The sequence below is a fragment of the Rhodamnia argentea genome, chromosome 2 (genome assembly GCF_020921035.1).
Source record: "Rhodamnia argentea isolate NSW1041297 chromosome 2, ASM2092103v1, whole genome shotgun sequence".
Lineage (NCBI taxonomy): Eukaryota > Viridiplantae > Streptophyta > Magnoliopsida > Myrtales > Myrtaceae > Rhodamnia > Rhodamnia argentea.
Window position 1 is genome coordinate 18,017,871 of NC_063151.1, and position 20,362 is coordinate 18,038,232.

A 20,362-nucleotide genomic window follows, 5' to 3' on the forward strand; every position below is an offset into this window, starting at 1 on the left:
AAAGGTTGCGGTGGTTGTGTTACAACACCCACGACACATCGTCACGTCAACCTTTTCTTTTTCATAGATGTATTTATCAAGTCTTCAAGGCCTTGAAAAACATATATGTTTTTATAATAATTAATTGTTAAGGTAAACTAAGGATTCAACCAGACAAGAAGGAAGAAATTAATGTAAGAGAGATATATTCAATCTATGGAAATAATGAAAAACACTATTTGTGGAAGTGGTATCCACCATATAAGAATAGTTTTAAGAAATGTACGTAATCATAAACGTTGTGGAAGAAGTCCTTCGCGAAGAAAGCACTAAGGCCCAATTCCAATTTCCATTCTCCAAATATTAGTTATAGTCCGAAGACCTATAAATATAGTTACAACAACCCATATTCCGACAAAACCTTCTCTTTAAGAGAGATGGAATAATGAGACAATGGTGATAAAGGAGTCCAAAACCATTGTATATGCAGTATAGGCAAAATCTAATGCCCTAAAATTGACATCGTCAAAGATAAAAGCCAAGGAATATGCATGATTTGATTGTTTGGCTTGTCTAGATGCATCGAGTCCATTGTTTGGCTTGTCTAGATGCAACGAATGGAATGCCTAGAAATAGGAGATGCTTAACATTGGCATCTTTCACAAATACTCTAGAACCGAGTCTCAAACCAAAATCAATAATCACAGCAAGCCCCAAGACAAGATTGAATCCAATATGCATGATTTGATTGTTTAGAAGTCATAATGCCTAGTAGTAAGCAGCATGTGGGCTTCAACATTGCATGGTTGGATGGCACACACCCAATCTGTCGGTGGTGCGCCCAATGCACTCGATGCATCCCATAGCTAAATAAATCCATCTCTCCACTTGACAGTTTCCACCCCAGTGCCTGTTTGATCAATGCCACCACAATCCGCAATACGTTGTCATGTTGAGCTTTTCTTCTTCACAACCTCAAAAAATATATACTTTTATAACAATTATATGGGCGAAACTCGGAAACTAACTACGTAGGAAGGAAGCAATCTAATGTAAGAGATGTATGGCATCTACGGAAATAACAAAAAACACTACTTGCGTACTTGGTGTCAACTATCGAAGAATAATTCTAAGGTACGTTTGTAATCATAAATGCTATAGAAGAAGTCCTTATTGGAGAAAGTGCCAAGGTACAGTTCGAGTTCCCATTCTCCACTTACAAGTTATAGTTTGAAGACGTACATACCCAAAAAAACCATCACTTTAGAGAGAGAATAACGAGACGACGACAATAAGGGAAGCCAAAATCATGTTATACGTATAGGCAAAATCTGATGCTCCAAAATTGATGATGTCAACGACAATAGCCAAGGAATTAATGGGTTATATAGCTGTAATTAATGCAATCCCCAAAATGAGATGTTGAACATTGACATCTTTTGAGAATACTCCAGATCCGAGTCTCAAGACAACACCAACAATCACAGTGAGCCCCGAACCGAGAACAAATCCCCTCTGCATGATTTAATTGTTGAGAAGTTACAATCTATAATAATTAGCAATACGTGTGCGCTCTAACATTGCACATGCACTGCACAGTGGGATGGCACAACACCTAGCTTAGTGATCGGGACTTTTGTGATCACTATCATTATGCTTGTAATACCCTAGACGCAACCACAATTGCCTTCTCATAATCTTTCTCTGCAAACACACATGCTAGGATTCTTGTCGAGCAATAGCCAAACCATCAGCAATAAGTGATGAGGTCATCCAAACCCGTAAGCATATCTAAAATACAGCCATAGATGTTAAACCCAGTCATGCAACCCTCTAACCAACAAGGGTAGAACAAAATGTGAAGCTATCACTCTTGCCAACATAAGAAGTCCATTCTCTAATAACTAACGAAAAATTAATTCTTTATGGCTTGGAGGTAAGAGATTAACTCGTTTCATCAACCTCCATAGAAGAATAAGAAATATTAAGTACTGAGAAATAGCATGTGCAATTGTAGCACCTTTGACATCCAAATGGCGGACATAGATAAACATTGTAGATAACCTAGGGGCTCATGCTATTCTTCTTTCTTTTACAATACTACATTAAATACAATGTTTATCTATGTCCGTCATTTGGATGTCAATGGTGCTGCAATTGCGCATGCTGTTTCTTAGTACTTAATGTCTCTTATTCTCTTATGGAGGCTTATGAAACAAGTAGATCTCTTACCTCCAAGCCTTTAAAATTTACATTTTTGTCAATTCTTAGAGAATGAACTCTTTATGTTGGCAAGGGTTATAACTCTCACATTCTATTCTACCCTTCTTGCCTCTTGGCTGCACTACTGGGTTCAACACCTAGGGCTGCATTTCATGTATGCTTACCGGTTTGGATGACATCATCACTTATTGATGATAGTTTAGCTATTGCTGGACATGCAATCTTAGCGAGTGCATTTGCGGAGAAAGATTATGACAAGGCAAATGTGGTTGTGTCTAGGATATTACGAGCTTAGGGACGGTGGTCACAAATGTCCTAATCACTTAGCTAGGTGTTGTGCCATCCAACCGTGCAATGCACGTGCAATGTTTGAGCGCAAACATATTGCTAACTATCATGGGTTCTTACTTCTCAATAATTAAATCATGCAAATGGGATTTGTTCTCGACTAGGGTTCACTATGATTGTGGTGATGACATGAGACTCGGATCCGGAGTATTCTCGAAAGATGTCAATGTTCAGTATCTCATTTTTGGGATTGCATTCATTGCAGCTACACAATCCATCAATTCCTTGGCTTTTGTCTTTTATATCATCAATATTGGAGCATCATATTTTGCCTATACTACATATACCATGAATTTGGCCTCCCTTATTACCATTATTTCGTTATGCTTTCTCTTTAAGGTGATGATTTTTTTGGGTATATGGGTTGCTCTAACTATATTTACGGGTCTTCAAACTATAATTAGTATGTGGAGAATGGGAACTCGAACCGGACCTTAGTACTTTTTCCGGGAAGGAGCTCTTCCATAGCATTTATGATTATAGACGTGCCTTAGAACTATTCTTACATAGTTGACACCACTTCCACAACTAGTGTTTTTTTTTTTTTATCTACATATATGCTAAGTATCTCTAACATTAGACTGCTTCCTGCCGGTTAGTTTCGTAGTTTACCTAAATAATTAATTGTGTGTGTATGTGTTTGAGGCCATGAAGACTCAAAAAATAACTCCACGAAAAAGAGTAAGCTCGACATGACAACGCACCGTGGACATTGTAACATGACCACTGTAGCCCTTGGTCGAACGCAAATGAGGCATTGGCGTGAACACTGTCGAGCAACTGGATGGATTTATTTTGCATGCAATGGGCGGATCGATGCACACCGAATGCGCAAGCCCCCCAATGTTTAAAATTTCCTTAGAAACGAAGTCTCTAATACCAAGTAGAGAATAACGTTGAAGATAAGAATTGAACCATTTAAGTATACTTCAATTCATTGATCAATAGTAATGAGCCTATTTATGGGTTTCTTAGATAAATAGTCCATGAGCCTATTTATAGGTGTCAGTGGACAAATAGTACATGAGCCTATTTTATACACAATCCAAACCTTTAGGGTTTGGGTCAAACCCACAAATTTGGACCAACCCTCGGGCCCGGTCCAAATATGGTCAATTTGATTAAATTCCATTTCATCCAATCCATGAACCCCCAACCCAGCCTATATGTCTTAGCCTGGCCCAACCTTATTCTACTTAGCCCACCTTGTTTTCGTATTTTTTTTTATTTCGTATTTCTTATTGTTATTTTTCTTTTTCTAATTTTATTTATATTTTTACTGTTTACTCTCTTACTCTGTTCTTCGAGAGTTTTTCACAATGAGTCTCCGTCTTTTCAAACGACTCTTTGTCGGAGCTCTGTTCAATCACAACACTGATGACTATCACTAACTCACCCCCATAGGCCACCAATCACAATCGTTGCCAGACCACCGCCGGTGATCTCCTAAACTATATTCCGATCATTGAATTTCATCCGCCGGCAATATCTAGCCCTTAAATTCTACAAATGCATACGCACATCAAACAGGGAATAGAGAACTAACACGGTGGAGCATGAAATGAAGAGAGCATAATCCAAAAACGAGCAGAGGCTCCAAATCATTTGGTTTGTCTATGACCGGCGTCAAGAATCAGAGAACATGCCATAAAACAAAGGAAAAACTCGGCATTAGATTCAATTCAACAATCAGTGAAGTAAATTTGAATCAATCCCAAATCTAAACTTTGTCAAATGGCCGATTATACAAAACCAGATTTAACATTCTCTTAGGCAAATCACTGAACAGGTAATGTGCGTTTAGATTCAAGCATTCACATTCGGATTTAATATAATCCTCGACATAAACGTGGTATAGAGAGCTCTTAATTGACATGAGCTATCATGAAACAGTCTCTGCTTGACACAATTTGTTCAGAAATTCATCAAACGAATTCGACACTTTAAGTTTTCGGTATGGCAAGGGAAAACAGAGCAAAGAAGGGAGTACCTGGACAATAAACGGTGACAGAGCTACGACCGGCGACTGGATCAAGGACGAGAGTTCTCATTGATGCCTGTGATCGGAGTGACTGTGGATTGCGTGAGCGTAAACTCACGATCTTCGTCGGTTCAACAAATTTCTATGGCGAAACTCAGCAAAACAGAGCAAGCTTATATGCTTCTCTAGATCTGGAGCTAACGGTGGCGATACGAAAAATCTCTTCATTTGTTTCCCCTTCGACCTGATTTCTCTGTCTGTTTTCGCCCCCTCCTCAGTTTGTTAGAGGAGAGAGAAACATCAAAGAGGGAATTTTTCTCTCTCTCTTCTTGAACGTAACCGAACCAACAAACAACATCGCTTTTTATACGGGAGACGGTTAGTAGAGAGAGAGTGGGGAGTGAGAGAGACCGCTCTGTTTAGTCGCATGGGCTTTTGCCCTCTTTAGGCCCAACTTATTTAACTTCCGAGTGGGCTTTTATTCATCGTTTGGGCTTTCAATACGAGGCTCGGGAATCTAAGGATGGATTGGGCTTTTTACGCTTGAGAATTAATTGAGTTGAACCAGAGTAGTGGGGCCTGAATCGAATGGACCGGACTAAAAAATGGCCCACTGGGCTCTTTATCTTGCTTTTTTTATTTAGGGATATGTTCACTAGATGTTCTAAAACTTGTCAAGAAAGTGCAATTAAATCCTAAAACTTGTAAATAATGCAATCGAGTCCTAAAACTTGCAAATAGCTCAATCGAGTCCTAAAACTTGTCAAATTGGTGCAATCAAGTCTTTTTGTCTTGGCTAACGGAAAATGTTAACGTATCTTTTTTTCCAAAGTTTTCTCTCTCCTACGTGGTTGTGATATGGCCAAAATGACGTCCTTTTAGTCTAAATATGATTTTTAATATGATATTTATTTAAATTAGTGAAAAAAATATGCTAAAAAGAAGAAGAATAAGAAGAACCCGGAAGCATAACTAGCGACCATTGTTGGAGGGGCCGGCGACCTCCACTTGCCCTAGGCGAAGGTGGCTAGCCCCCGCTCGGATCCCAACACCCTTGCCTAGGGAGGGCAATGGTCACCGCCCTTGCCATTGCCTAGCGAAGGTCGGTTGCCTCCTCCGGCAATTGGGGGCAGCAGTGATAGCCCCCTACCAGCGAACCCTACTTTTCCCAATTTCTTTTTTTCTTTGTAAGTTTTATTTTTTAAAATAAAATTTTGTATTTTCTTCTTCTTTTATTTTTTTAATATAATTCAAATAAGATTTGAACAAAAAATAATAAATGTCGAATAAGATAGAGAAATTAATTTAAAAATGCCTGTCAACATTTTTCGTTAATCAAATTGACGGTGCTAACGGAAGGACTTGATTTTACCAACTTGATAAGTTTTAGGAATTGATTGGACTTTTTAAAAATTTAGGACTTAATTCTCCAAACCCGAAGAGAAGAGAGAGGATGTCTCCGAGAGTCAAATGTCTTGCCCTCTTTACCCTCCGCGCCGTCTCCTCAAGGGTTGTAGAGCCATTAAATTGACCTTATGCTTTGTACAAATGAGTTGTGCATGGGTTGCAAGTTTTTAAAGGGCTAAGTAAAAATGGATCCAAAAAATTAAAGTTGGATCAGATGACTCAAAAATGGGTCCAAAAAGTTAAACTAGTTTTTTTTTGTTCAAGAGGTGGAACGCGGCAACCAATCGCCACTAACGTTGTCCACCGCTGGTCGCGAGTAGTCGAAAAAAATAAAAATATATTTTCTCTAAAATTTTATTTAAAATTTATTATTAAAAATAATAAATATTTTTTTAGAAAAATATTTAAAAATTTCACTAAATTTTTATTGATCATTTTTTTCCATAATAAATTATAGTAAATAAATGTTGCATGATTTGTTTATCTATAGAAATGTTTAAATAATATAGGTCGGGTATGAATTAGGTCGAGTATGGATCGTTAGATTGTACATAATGAAAATGGGTCAAAATAGATTAAAGAGGTCAGACCATAATCGACTATAGGGCCTCAGGCCGCAGCATTTCGCTAAGCTGCTTCGACGATGCAGTCTCAACCTAACGTACACATGCACGCTTCTTGTTCCTCGAATTTTTGCTATCTCAAAATTGGTAGAACCATGGAGAAATTTTCGTTCGTTCATCTCTCATATTTACCTTTTGTCATCGTCATGGTCTTCTTCATTGTGCGTTTAGGACTGAAGGTCGGTGAAGATTGCCGCGTCGAAGGAGAAGAAGAGTACCTAATGTGACGAACCCTAGAGGCTGACATTGATTACATTTACTCTTGAGTCCAAAGCCTAGCCTAATTCTTTTTATTTTCTTTTTAGTTTTTGAATGTTTATTTTTATTTTTTCATTTTATCACTTTGTTGATATTTTTTGTTTTTCCAAATAAACGTGTTTTTGTGTGTATTTTTCAAATCAAAACAATGGGTCATGCTGTTAACCGGTGATGTCATTTTCTTTTCATTTAATTTTAGGAATATATTGCTAAAATAGTTCTTAAATTTTACCTTAATGCGCATTGTAATTACTGGATTTTTAATTTATTTAATGTGGTCCTCAAATTATAGCCCAATGCACAATTTGTCCCTGAACTTTAAATTACTCAATGTAATACTCGAACTTTTGGTACATGTTAGTTTAGTCCTTGAACAAAATTTCCATGTAGTTCAATGACTAGATTGAACATAAACCAGAAGTTTAAGGATTATATTCAACAATCAAAAGTTCGGGGATGATAATACACATTAAAATAAAATTTAAGGGCTTCATTAAATAAATGAAAAGTTCAGGATCACATCATGCCAAAAGTTCATGGGCCATTGTCTCTCTTGCTTATTCATAGACATTAATTTTCTTTTGGGTACGAGAACTAAAGCACTTTAAAAAAGGTAAATAAAAATAATTTTATTGATTTCTTATTTTTCTTTTGCTTGTAACCGTAAAAAATGACTATTATGAAGAACACTTGTAAAGTTAGGGAAAAAAAAAAGGCCAAGGCAATTCAATTCTATTTATCTTAGCACTTCTAATGCTTAAAGTTCATTATTTGATCAGGGTTTAAATTATGACGCAAATCGTCCGTCCGCCATCATTTTGATTAGCGGGATATAATTTGATTGTTGGTAGTTCCCCCTTTGAGTTTTATTTAACTTTTTGGGCTAACTTTGTGAAATTAAGAATCTGGACAATAGTCATGTTAAACCCGTTTTGATGCCTAAAAACGAGCCTTCTATGCTGCCCAAAATATAAAGAGAAAAAGAAAAGCTTGAAGAAAATGTTTGTCTTTGCTTGTGGATATACTCAAAAAGGAATTTTATGTATTGATTTGTATATGTTAGGGATGATATCAAAATATTTACTTGATTCTGCATATCTATAAGAATTATGTATATATTTGTTTCGATATAGCATATGCAAGATTGTTATATTTGGTATTAGTTTTATCTTATTACCTTAAACAGTTATCTAATTGAGCCTATAAATAGGCTCATGTATTATTTATCAATATATCATAATATACTGAAATTTCTCAATTTTTATCTTCCATGTTATTCTCCACTTGCTATCAAATATGCTGAAATTTCTCTGTTCGCATCTTCCGCATTATCCTCAACTTGGCATCAGAGCCTTTTTTCTTAAGGAAACTATAAGTGCACCGAGTGCGAATGTGTCCTGGTGCACTTGATGCTTCGCACAGAAAAATAAATCCATCCGCCGCTTGACAATGTTCAGTCTAGTGCCTATTCACATTTGACAAAGGTTGCGATGGTTATGTTACAGCATCCATGACAGATTGTCACGTCGACCTTTTGTTTTTCACAGATGTATTTTTCAAGTCTTCAAGGCCTCGAAAAACATATATGTTTTTATAATAATTAATTGTTAAGGTAAACTAAGAATTCAACCAGACAAGAAGGAAGAAATTAATGTAAGAGAGATTTATTGCATCTATGGAAATAATGAAAAACACTATTTGTGGAAGTGGTATCCACTATATAAGAATAGTTTTAAGAGACGTCCATAATCATAAACGTTGTGAAAGAAGTCCTTAGTGGAGAAAGTGCTAAGGCCCAGTTCCAATTCCCACTCTCCACATATTAGTTATAGTCTGAAGACCTATAAATATAGTTACAGCAACCCATATTCCGACAAAACCGTCTCTTTAAGAGAGAAGGAATAATGAGACAATGGTCATAAAGGAGTCCAAAACCATTGTATATGCAATATAGGCAAAATCTAATGCCCCAAAATTGACATCGTCAAAGATAAAAGCCAAGGAATTGATGGCTTGTCTAGATGCAACAAAAGGAATGCCTAGAAATAGGAGATGCTTAACATTGGCATCTTTCACGAATACTCCAAAACCAAGTCTCAGACCAAAATCAATAATCACAGCAAGCCCTAGGCCAAGACCAAATCTAATATGCATGATTTGATTGTTTAGAAGTTAGAATGCCTAGTGGTAAGCAGCATGTGGGCTTCAACATTGCATGGTTGGATGCCACATCACCCAATCTGTCGGTGGTGCGCCCAATGCACTCGATGCATCCCGTAGCAAAATAAATCCATCTCACCACTTAACAGTTTACACCCCAAGTACTGTTTGACCAATGCCACGATCCGTAATACGTCATCATGTTGAGCTTTTCTTCTTTACAACCTCGAAAAATATATCCTTTTATAACAATTATTTGGGCAAAACCCGAAAACTAACTAGGTTGGAAGGAAACAGTCTAATGCAAGAGATGTATGGCATCTACGGAAATAACAAAAAACACTACTCGCGTACTTGGTGTCAACTATCTAAGAATAATTCTAAGGTACGTTTGTAATCATAAATGCTGTAGAAGAAGTCCTTCTCGGAGAAAGTGCCAAGGTCTAGTTCGAGTTCCCATTCTCCACTTATAAGTTATAGTTTGAACACATACATACCCAAAAAGCCATCACTTTAGAGAGAGAATAACGAGAAAACGGTAATAAAGGATGCCAAAATCATGTTATACGTAGTATAGGCAAAATCTGATGCTCCAAAATTGATGATGTCAACGACAATAGCCAAGGAATTGATGGGTTATGTAGCTGTAATTAATGCAATCCCCAAAATGAAATGTTGAACATTGACATCTTTTGAGAATACTCTAGATCCGAGTCTTAGGACAACACCAACAATCACAGCAAGCCCCGAGCCAAGAACAAATCCTCTCTGCATGGTTTAATTGTTGAGAAGTTACAATCTACAATAGTTAGCAATACGTGTGCACTCTAACATTGCACATGCATTGCACGGTTGGATGGCACAACACTTAGCTAAGTGATCGGAACATTTGTGACCACTATCATTATGCTTGTAATACCCTAGACGCAACCACAATTGCCTTCTCATAATCTTTCTCCACAAACGCACATGCTAGGGTTGCTGTCGAACAATAGCCAAACCATCAGCAATAAGTGATGAGTCATCCAAACCCGACAGCCATAGGCGTTAAACCCGATCATGCAACCAACTAGCCAACAAGGGTAGAACAAAATGTGAAGCTATCACTCTTGCCAACATAAGAAGTCCATTCTCTAACAACTAACGAAAAATTAATTCTTTAAAGCTCGGAGGTAAGAGATCAACTTGTTTCATCAACCTCCATAGAAGAATAAGAAATATTAAGTACTAAGAAACAGCATGCGCAATTGCAGCACCATTGACATCCAAATGGCGGACATAGATAAGCATTGTATATAACCTAGGGGCTCGTGCTATTCTTCTTTGTTTTACAATACTGCATTAAATACAATATTTATCTATATCCGTCATTTGGATGTCAATGGTGCTGCAATTGTGCATGTTGTTTCTTAGTACTTAATGTCTCTTATTCTCTTATGGAGGCTTATGAAACAAGCCGATCTATTACCTCCAAGCCTCAAAGATCTACATTTTCGTCAATTTTTAGAGAATGAACTCTTTATGTTGGCAAGGGTCATAACTCTCACATTCTATTCTACCCTTCTTGCCTCCTGGCTACACGACTAGGTTCAACACCTAGGGCTGCATTTCATATATGCTTACGGGTTTGGATGACATCATCAATTGATGATAGTTTAGCTATTGCTAGACAGGCAATCCTAGCATGTGCATTTGCAGAGAAAGATTATGACAAGGCAACTGTGGTTGCGTCTAGGGTATTACAAGCTTAGTAACGGTGGTCACAAATGTCCTAATGACTTAGCTAGGTGTTGTGCCATCCAACCGTGCAATGCACGTGCAGTGTTTGAGCGCTGACATATTGTTAACTATTATGGGTTCTTACTTCTCAATAATTAAATCATGCAGATGGGATTTGTTCTCAGGGGCTCACCGTGATTGTTGGTGATGACCCGAGACTCGGATCGGGAGTATTCTCGAAAGATGTCAATTTCAATATCTCATTTTTGGGATTGCATTCATTGCAGCTACACAATCCATCAATTCCTTGGCTTTTGTCTTTTATATCATCAATATTGGAGCATCATATTTTGCCTATACTACGTATACCATTGTTTCGTTATTCTTTCTCTTTAAAGTGCTGATATTTTTGGGTATATGGGTCGCTCTAACTATGTTTATGGATCTTCAAACTATAATTAGTATGTGCAGAATGGGATCTCGAACTGGACCTTACCACTTTTTCCGGGAAGGAGTTCTTCCATAGCATTTATGATTATAGACGTACCTTAAAACTATTCTTAGATAGTTGACATCACTTCCACAGCTAGTGTGTTTTTTTTATCTACATATATGCCAAGTATCTCTAACATTAGACTGCTTCCTACCCGGTTAGTTTTGTAGTTTACCTAAAAAATTAATTGTGTGCGTATGTGTTTGAGGCTATAAAGACTCGAAAAATAACTCTGTGAAAAAGAGTAAGCTCGACATGACGATGCACCGTGGACATTGTAACACGACCACTATAGCGCTTGGTCAAACGCGAATGAGGCATTGGCGCGAACACTATTGAGCAGCGGGATAGATTTATTTTGCCAAAGGATGCATCGGGTGGACCGACGCGCACCGAGTGTGCATGCCTCCCAGTGTTTAAGGTTTCCTTAGGAATGAAGTAGAGAATAACACAGAAAATAGGAATTGAACCATTTAAGTATACTTCAATTCATTGATCAATAGTAATGAGCCTATTTATAGGTTTATTGGATAAATAGTCCATGAGCCTATTTATAGGTTTCAGTGGACAAATAGTACATGAGCCTATTTTATACACAACCCAAACCTTTAGGGTTTGGGTCAAACCCACAAATTTGGATCGACCCTCGGGCCCGGTCCAAATATGGTCAATTTTATTAAATTCCATTTCGTCGGGTCCATGAACCCCCAGCCCGATCTATATGTCTTAGCCTGGCCCAACCTTATTCTACTTAGCCCGCCTTGTTTTTGAATTTTTTTTATTTTTCGTATTTATTATTGGTATTTTTCTTTTTCTATTTTTCTTTTTTGTTTTTACTCTCCTGGTTTACTCTCTTCTTCGAGAGTTTTTCACGGTGATTCTCCGTCCTTTCGGACGAACCTTCGTCGGAGCTCTATTCAATCACCAACGCTGACGACTATCACTAACTCACCCTCATAGGCCACCAATCACGATCGTTGCCAGACCACCGCCGGTGATCTCCTAAACTATATTCCAATCACTGAATTTCATCGCGCGGCAATATCTAGCCCTTAAATTCTATAAATGCATACGCACATCAAACAGGGAATAGAGAACTAACACGGTGGAGCTTGAAATGAAGTGAGCATAATTCGAAAACGAGCAGCGGCTCCGAGTCATTTGGTTTGTCCATGACCGTTGTGAAGAATCAGAGAACATGCCATAAAACAAAGGAAAAACTCGGCATCAGATTCAATTCAACAATCAGTGAAGTAAATTTGAATCAATCCCAGATCTAAACATTGTCAAATGGTCGATTATACAAAACCAGATTTGAGTAACTTTTCCTATGTGATGTCAGGGCCAAGGTTAGAAGTTGTTCCATCTCCGGGAGTCAAATCAGGTGAGATAGAGCACCATTCGGAGTAAGCTCGAGTCTTGAACCCTAAATCTACGTATATGCTATGAAAAGAAATCTTGATACTTACTTCTAAGAGAGATTATAAGGCTTCCCCCTCCTTCTTCTCCTTCTTTTACTTCTTGTCTTGCTACAATGTTTTGGGACCAGCCGCAGATTGAGAGCATCGATCGTTTGAAATAGAGAAGAAAAAGTTTGACCTTTACTATTCCTTTTTGGTCGATAGCCTCAATTTAAGTTTTTTTAATGATAATTTCCATGTGGATTTTTCATTCTTTAATTTGAAATAAATTACTTATGTGAATATCCCACGTATCTTGTTTTTTTTTTTTTTTAGTTTAAAGGACTAAAAGCCACGTCAACAAATTTTGTTAACTTTAACTAACTGAAGGATGATATTGAACATTTTTTACTAGTCTAGGGACTAGATTGGACATTTGCTAATAGTATAGGGATCACATTGAACAAATTAAAAGTGTAGGGACGAGATTGCATACTGAATCAAAGTTCATGGACTACTTGTGTCATTTTTTCATTTATTAACATGATTGATGTGTCGACAAAAATTCAGGTGTCAATTGCTGCCCTTTTTGAAAAGAAGCTCGAAGAGGTTTCTTTAAATACAAAAAAGATACTTACAAGAAATCCAATGAGGAACCAAGCGACGTAAGGAACATGGTCTAGAGACATACCTATGAATACGTGCCCTGAAAACTCTATGTCAGTTGACAAATTTGTGATTACCTCACTGTTTTTTTATTTTTAATTTTCACAAAAATACACCGACAAAAATAAGGATGTCAACATGGGTCAATCATGCCCACTCCCACTTAGTATATAGAATAATCCAATTTGTTTGACCTGGACATTCAATATCATTCCTAACATGCATGATAATGTTGACCAAATTCATTATGCTTGTATGCTTCTTACTCATGATTTTGAATATGTACCAATTAGACAGATCAACAAAGGTGGGTTTGGACTAAATTGGGTTTGGTATACGAAAAAGGTTCTAAGTGTCGGGATTGAGCGTGTCAAGTAAAATCCGGGATCGGCCTGAATTAGTGGCTTGCCTAGACCTATCCATATCGCGGGAAAGAATAAATTCATGGGGCCTATCCCCGTCCAACTGACCAAGAGTCATTGTCAAACTTGCCCATTATATTTTGTGTATCAAAGACACCACATCCGGTACAACAACAAAAAAAAGAAGATACACCACATGGCAATGGCGCAAAAAGAAGTGGGATAGACTAAGGCTCCATATATTTCGTGATAAATAAATAATTTTGAAAATATTTTTTAAAATATAATCACTTCTATCACTTCCAAAAATGAACGAACGAAACTCATTTTCATTGTCCACGAATATACTTATATATAAATTGTTGTTGGTAATGAAATCATCTTTTATTGGCTAATCATTTTGAGCGTTACAAGATATTATTTTCAGGAATATATTTCTTAAATCTTTCATTCTTCGTGAAAAAAAAAAAAAAAACGAAACATAAGAGTCCTCCAATTTCACATGCGAAGTTGGCTAAAACACATGTCACCATGTCATGGATTCGTTGGTGAACTATGTTAACATGCAATCAATAACAATATTGTCAAACAAAAGGGAAGGAAAATAAAAGTATATGAGATAAGTGTACTCAAAGTCTTAAAACTTGTTATGAAATGAAATTGAGTCCATATGAGTTGAGTTGAGGGATCCATGTTAATTTTCGAGGGAGACAATCATGTTTTCGTGCTTGAATTTGCTGAAATTAAACATGTGCCCATTGTACAAGCATTGATAATCTTTATTTGACTTTACATTTTTTTTTTTTTGCTTGTGTGTTCTAATAATGGTCTACCATGGTTGATGAGAATGTAATGTGGAGTGATCCGTTTGAGTTCTTCTCACCCCTAGTGATGTTCATAGTGTACGTTTCTACGGTATAAGACCATGGTATGTCTACTCTTCCTGTATACAAATGCTTATGGTAATGGGTGTGAATAGAAGTGATGGTTGATTTTGTTGGCTTTAGATCAGGATGAACTAATTGATAAAAGAAAAAAAAAAAAAGATGAGGATGAACTGTGCTGATTTTTTTTAAAATTATTTTTATGATTTTCTGTGATTTGAATTTCGTAAAAGTTGTGAAATATTACTTCTTACTGAGATTGAGATCTTTCTAATGATATCATTTTTCTGAAATTCTTGAGCTCGTGTGATAAAAAAAAAGATTCAAGCTCAAAGTAGCACAAAATTTCCAGTTTTGATCCAAATTGTTTAGTTTCGCTTACCAATTTTGTTTTGCAAAAATAAAATAGTTTGAGTGTTTCTTTTTTTTTTTTTGCAAAAGCTCAAAGAGCAGAAGTTTTTCAGAATCTAATTGCTAGATTGGAAAGTTTAAGGTCATTTTTCCATGATTTGGAGGTTCTTACGTGCACAATATCAAACAAGATCAATTCAGCGTACAAAACAGTTTTTCAACCGAGTCTGTAGGAGAAATCTATAAATTTGGCATAGTTCAAGGGCTTATTTGTAAAAATTTAAAGAATGAAAATCAAAGAGGACAATTAGGAATAAATACTTTTCAAATTTCATATGGTTTTTGAATTAGTTTGGCATTTTTTGTAATTTTCAAAAGTTTCGTCCGAACCGTGTCAAATTTTGTGTAGCAGGTCAATTTCATCAAAATGAGTTAGAATTGGGTTAAGTGGTCTAAATGAAAATTCAACTAGACTCCCTAATCTTTCTAGACACTGAATCATTTCATTTGGATTTTGTTTGATTGATGAATTGCTTGAAAACATAAGTGAACAGAATTTGTCCAAAATCGAATAAGTGATCCATAAGACTCCCTAATTTATTGATTGCTTCCCAACTTGCCAGTGGTGTGCCCAATGCACTAAATGCATCCCCTGGAAAAATAAATCCATTTCACCGCTCAACATTATTCACCCTAGTGCCTCATTAGCGTTTGACCAAGTGCCCCTATACGCAATGCATTGTCACATTGAGCTTTTCTTCTTCCCAACCTTGAAATATATATTATGGCAAGTAATTATGCAGAACTAGGAAACCAACCAGGTAAGAAGCAAGCAGAATGTAAGAGTTGTATGACATCAATGGAAATAATGAAAGATACTGGTTGTGGAAGTGGTGTTCATTGTCTAAGAATAATTAATGTACATTTGTAATCATAAACGTTATGGAAAAAGTCCTTTCAAAGAAAGCGGCAAGGGGCAATTCCAGTTGCCATTCTCCATATACCAATTGCAATTTAAAGACCCATGAATATAGTTAGAGCTATCCATATTCCGACAAAACCTATTATCATAGTATATGCAGTATAGGCAAAATCCGATGCTCCAAGAATTGATGCCGTCAAAGACAAAAGCCAAGGAATTGATGGGTTGTGTAGCTGCGACAAATGAATTGCCCAGAAATATGAGATGCAAAACATTGACATCTTTCAAGAATACTCAGATTCGAATCTCGAGGCCAACACTAACAATCACAGCAAACCTAGGCTGAGAACAAATCCCATAAGCATGATTTAATTGTTGGGAAGTTAGAATCCCTAGTAGTAACCGACATGTGTGGGCGACAGCATTGCACGAGCACTGCACGGTTAGATGGCATAACCCCTAGCTAAGTGATTAGGACATTTGTGACCAATGTCACTAAGCCTGCAATACCCTAGACGCAGCCATAGTTGCTTTCTCATAATATTTCTCCGCAAATGCACATGCTAGGATTGCCTATCCATCAAAAGCCAAACAATCAGCAATAAGTGATGATGTTATCCAAACCCGTGAGCATATATGAATTGCCGGCATAGGTGGTGAACCCGGCCGTGCAACCGGTGACGTAACAAAGGTAGAATAGGATGCGAGAGCTGTCACCCTTGCCAACATAACAAGTCTAATCTCTAAGAATCAATGAAAATGTAAATCTTTAAGGCTCGAAGGTAAGAAATCAACTTGTTTCATCAACCACCACGGGAGAATAAGAGATATTACTGAGAAGCCATTTGTATGTCAATGGTGCTATAATTGCACATGTTCTTTCTCACTACTTAATATCTCTTATTCTCCTATGGAGGCGGATCAAACAAGTTGATCTCCTTAAATACTTGCATTTTTATCAGTCCTTAGAGATTAAACTTGTTATGTTTGGTAAGTGTGATAGCTCTCACATCCTATTCTAGCCTTGTTGCCTCACAGGCTGCACGGCTGGGTTCAACTCAACACCTATGGCTGCATTTCAGATATGCACATAGGTTTGGATGACATCATCACTTGTTGCTGATTGTTTGGCTATTGCTGTACAGGCAATCCTAGCATGTGCATTTGCGAAGAAATATTATGAGAAAGCAACAATGGTTGTGTCTGAGGCACTACAGGCTTAGTGACAATGGTCACAAATGTCCTAATCATTTAGCTAGGTGTTGTGCCATCCAACCATGCAGTGTTCATGCAATGTTGGAGCCCTCACATGTTGCTTACTACTAGGGATTCTAACTTCCCAACAATTAAATCATGCTTATGGGATTTATTCTCGGCCCGAGCCTTGTGTGATTGTTGGTGTGGGCCCGAGACTCGAATCTGGAGTATTCTTGAAAGATGTCAATGTTCCACACAACATATTTCTGGGCATTCCATTCATTGCAGCTACACAACCCATCAATTCCTTGTCTTTTCTCTTTGACGGCATCAATTTTTGGAGCATTGGATTTTACCTACACTGCTTATACCATGGTTTTAGCCTCCTTTATTACCATTGTTTCATTATTCCTTCTCTCTAGATTGATGGTTTTTTTAGTAAATGGGCCACTCTAACTATATTTATTGGTTTTCGGACTATAAACGGTACCCGGGGAATGTGAACTCGAACTGGACCTTGGCACTTTCTCCGGATTCTTCCACAGAGTTTATGATTACAAACGTATCTTAGAGCTATTCTTAGATAGTTGACACCACTTCCGCAACTAGTGGTTTTTATTATTTTCATAGATGCCATATGTCTCTTACATTAGACTGCTTCTTTCATCCCTAGTTGGTTTCATAGTTTACCTGAACAATTATATATATACACATATATATACACACATTCATATACATATATCTGTGCGTGTGTGTATATATATTTGAGGCCGTTCGAAAATACCTTCGTGAAAAAGAGTAAGCCTAACTGATGACATGGCGTGCACTTCGTTACACGACTAAATGCGAATGAGACATTAGGGTGACCACTGTCGAGGGGTGCAAGAGATTTATTTTGCTACAGGATGCATTGAATGAGCCTTGATGCTTGAAGTTTCTTTGGGAATGAAGCTCTAATACCAAATAGAGGATAGCACTGAAATAAGGATCGAAAGATTTCAGTATTGTCTATTGAGCAATAGTAATGAGCCTATTTATTGGCTTTATCGGATAGATAGTACATGAACCTATTTATAGACTTTATTGGATAAATATTACAATGGCGTATTTGTAACCCAACTTGAACGTCTAGGGTCTTGGTCAGACCCACAAATTTGGACCGACCCTCGGGCTCGGTCTGAATATGATCAATTATATTAAATTCCATTTCATCTGGTCCATGAATTCCCCAAGCTCACCTATATCGATTAGCCTGGCCCGGCCTTATTATACTTAGCCCACCTAGTTTTTGATTTTTTTTTTTATATTTCATATTTCCTATTGTTATTTTTCTTTTTCAATCTTTTCCCTTTTATCATTTTTATATTTATTTTTGTTTCTTCTGTTTACTCTCTTCTTTGAGAGTTCTTCGCCGCGAGTCAACTTTACAGAACTCTCCGCCAGACCACCGTTGGCGATCTCCTAAACTACATTCCCATCACTCATTTACATCCAATGGCCACCAATTTCCAGCCACTGTCTACCCCTTTAATTCTACAAACGCATACACACATGAAACAGGGAGTAGAGAACCAACACGTTGGAGCTTGAAGCGCAGTGAGCATAACCGGAAAACGAGCAGCGCCTCGGACTCATTATGTTAGTCCATGACCGGCATCGAAAGTCACGAGAAACATGCCGTAAAACGAAGGGAAAACTCGCATCAAATTCAATTCAACAATCAGTGAATTAAATTTGAATCAATCCTAGATCTAAACATTGCCAAATGGCCGATTATACGAAACCAGATTTAAATGTGCGTTTAGGTACGAGGCATTCAGATTCAGATTTAATACAATCCTCGACCTAAACGTGGCATATAGAGCGCTTCGTAAAAAAATCTCGGTTTGACACGATGTGTTCAGAAATTCATCAACCGAATTCGACACTTTTTAAGTCTTCGGTATGGCAAGGGTAAACAGAGCAAAGAAGGGAGAGGTTACCTGGTCAATAAATGGTGACGGAGCTATGACCGACGATCTAGATCGAGGACGAGAGTTCCGATTGATGCCTATGGTCGGAGTCACAGTGGATGCATGAGCGTAAACTCACCATCTTCGGATGGCGAAACCCAGCAAAACAGAGCAAGTTTATATGCTTTCCTAGAACGAAAATCTCTGTATTTGTTTCCCGTTCGAACTGATTTCTCCCTTAGGGGGAACTTTTCTTCTCTCTTGTTGAACGTAACTGAACCAACAAACAATATCGCTTTTATACAGGGGAGACGGTTTAGTGGAGAGATATTTTTATTTGATTTTACGAAAACGAGAGTGTCAACACGGGCCAATCACCCGCTCAACATCATCGGTCCACTGAGAACACAGAATTATCGAGTATGTTTGACCTGGACATGCAACATATCTCCTGATAACGCTGACCAAATTCATTATGCTTGTGCCCTCATTACTCATTTGACTTTGTATATGTACCAATTAGACATGATTAATGGGCGGGTTTGGATTAAATCGGATTTGGTATACGAAAAAGGCCCTAAGTGTCATGGATTGAGCATGTCGAGTATGATGCCGGACCGGCCTGAATCAGTGGCTCGGCTGGACCTATCCATAGTGAGGGAAAGAATAGATTCATGGGGCCTATCCACGCCCGATAGACCTATAGTCGTTGACAAACTTGCCCCATATACTTCATGTATCAAATACACCACGAGGCAATGGCGCATAAAAGAAGTAGAATAGACTAAGGTTTCGTTTGTTGGCTAAAATAATGTCAACATGTCATTGATATAAATTATTTTAATATGCAATCAATAAATTGGAGGGCATGAATAATGTGAAGAACGTTCTGACAAAAGGAAAGGAAGATAAAAAAAACATATGAGATAAGTGTACTCAAAATCCTAAAATTTGTTATAAAAGTGTAATTGAATCCTAAATCTTACAAAAAGTATAATTAAGTCCTAAAACCTGTTAAATTTATGTAATCGAATCACTCTGTCAACTTCGTCTAATTTGACTATTAGAAAATATTGACGTAACATTTTTAATATTTTATCTTCCTACATTTTTAGTTGAAATCTATTTTTTAATATAAATATTAATTAAGTTAAAGTAAACAATAAGCAAATTCAAAAAAGTATACATAAGTAAGAAAACTAAGGCAAGGGCTACAGCCCTGCCATTGCCGCGCCCTACCATCGTTGGGAAGGACCAACGATGGTGAGGGGACGGCTGGTAAAGGTCGTGAGGCCTTGGCCCGGGGCTGGCGACCCTCATTGACCATAGGCCTTGCTGACCGGGCGAGGGCCTAAAGTCCCTCTCCTAGATCTAGCCCTACCATCCCAGGAAGGGCTGGCAATTGTAGGACGGAATTGTCCTCACTTGAGTTTTTCC

The 20,362-nt window shown here is 37.5% G+C and overlaps 1 pseudogene; it reads right to left on the reverse strand.

The window, feature by feature from the left end:
- Window positions 1-1,242: 1,242 nt before the first annotated feature.
- On the reverse strand, window positions 1,243-2,033 carry LOC115747887 (annotated as a pseudogene).
- Window positions 2,034-20,362: the final 18,329 nt, after the last annotated feature.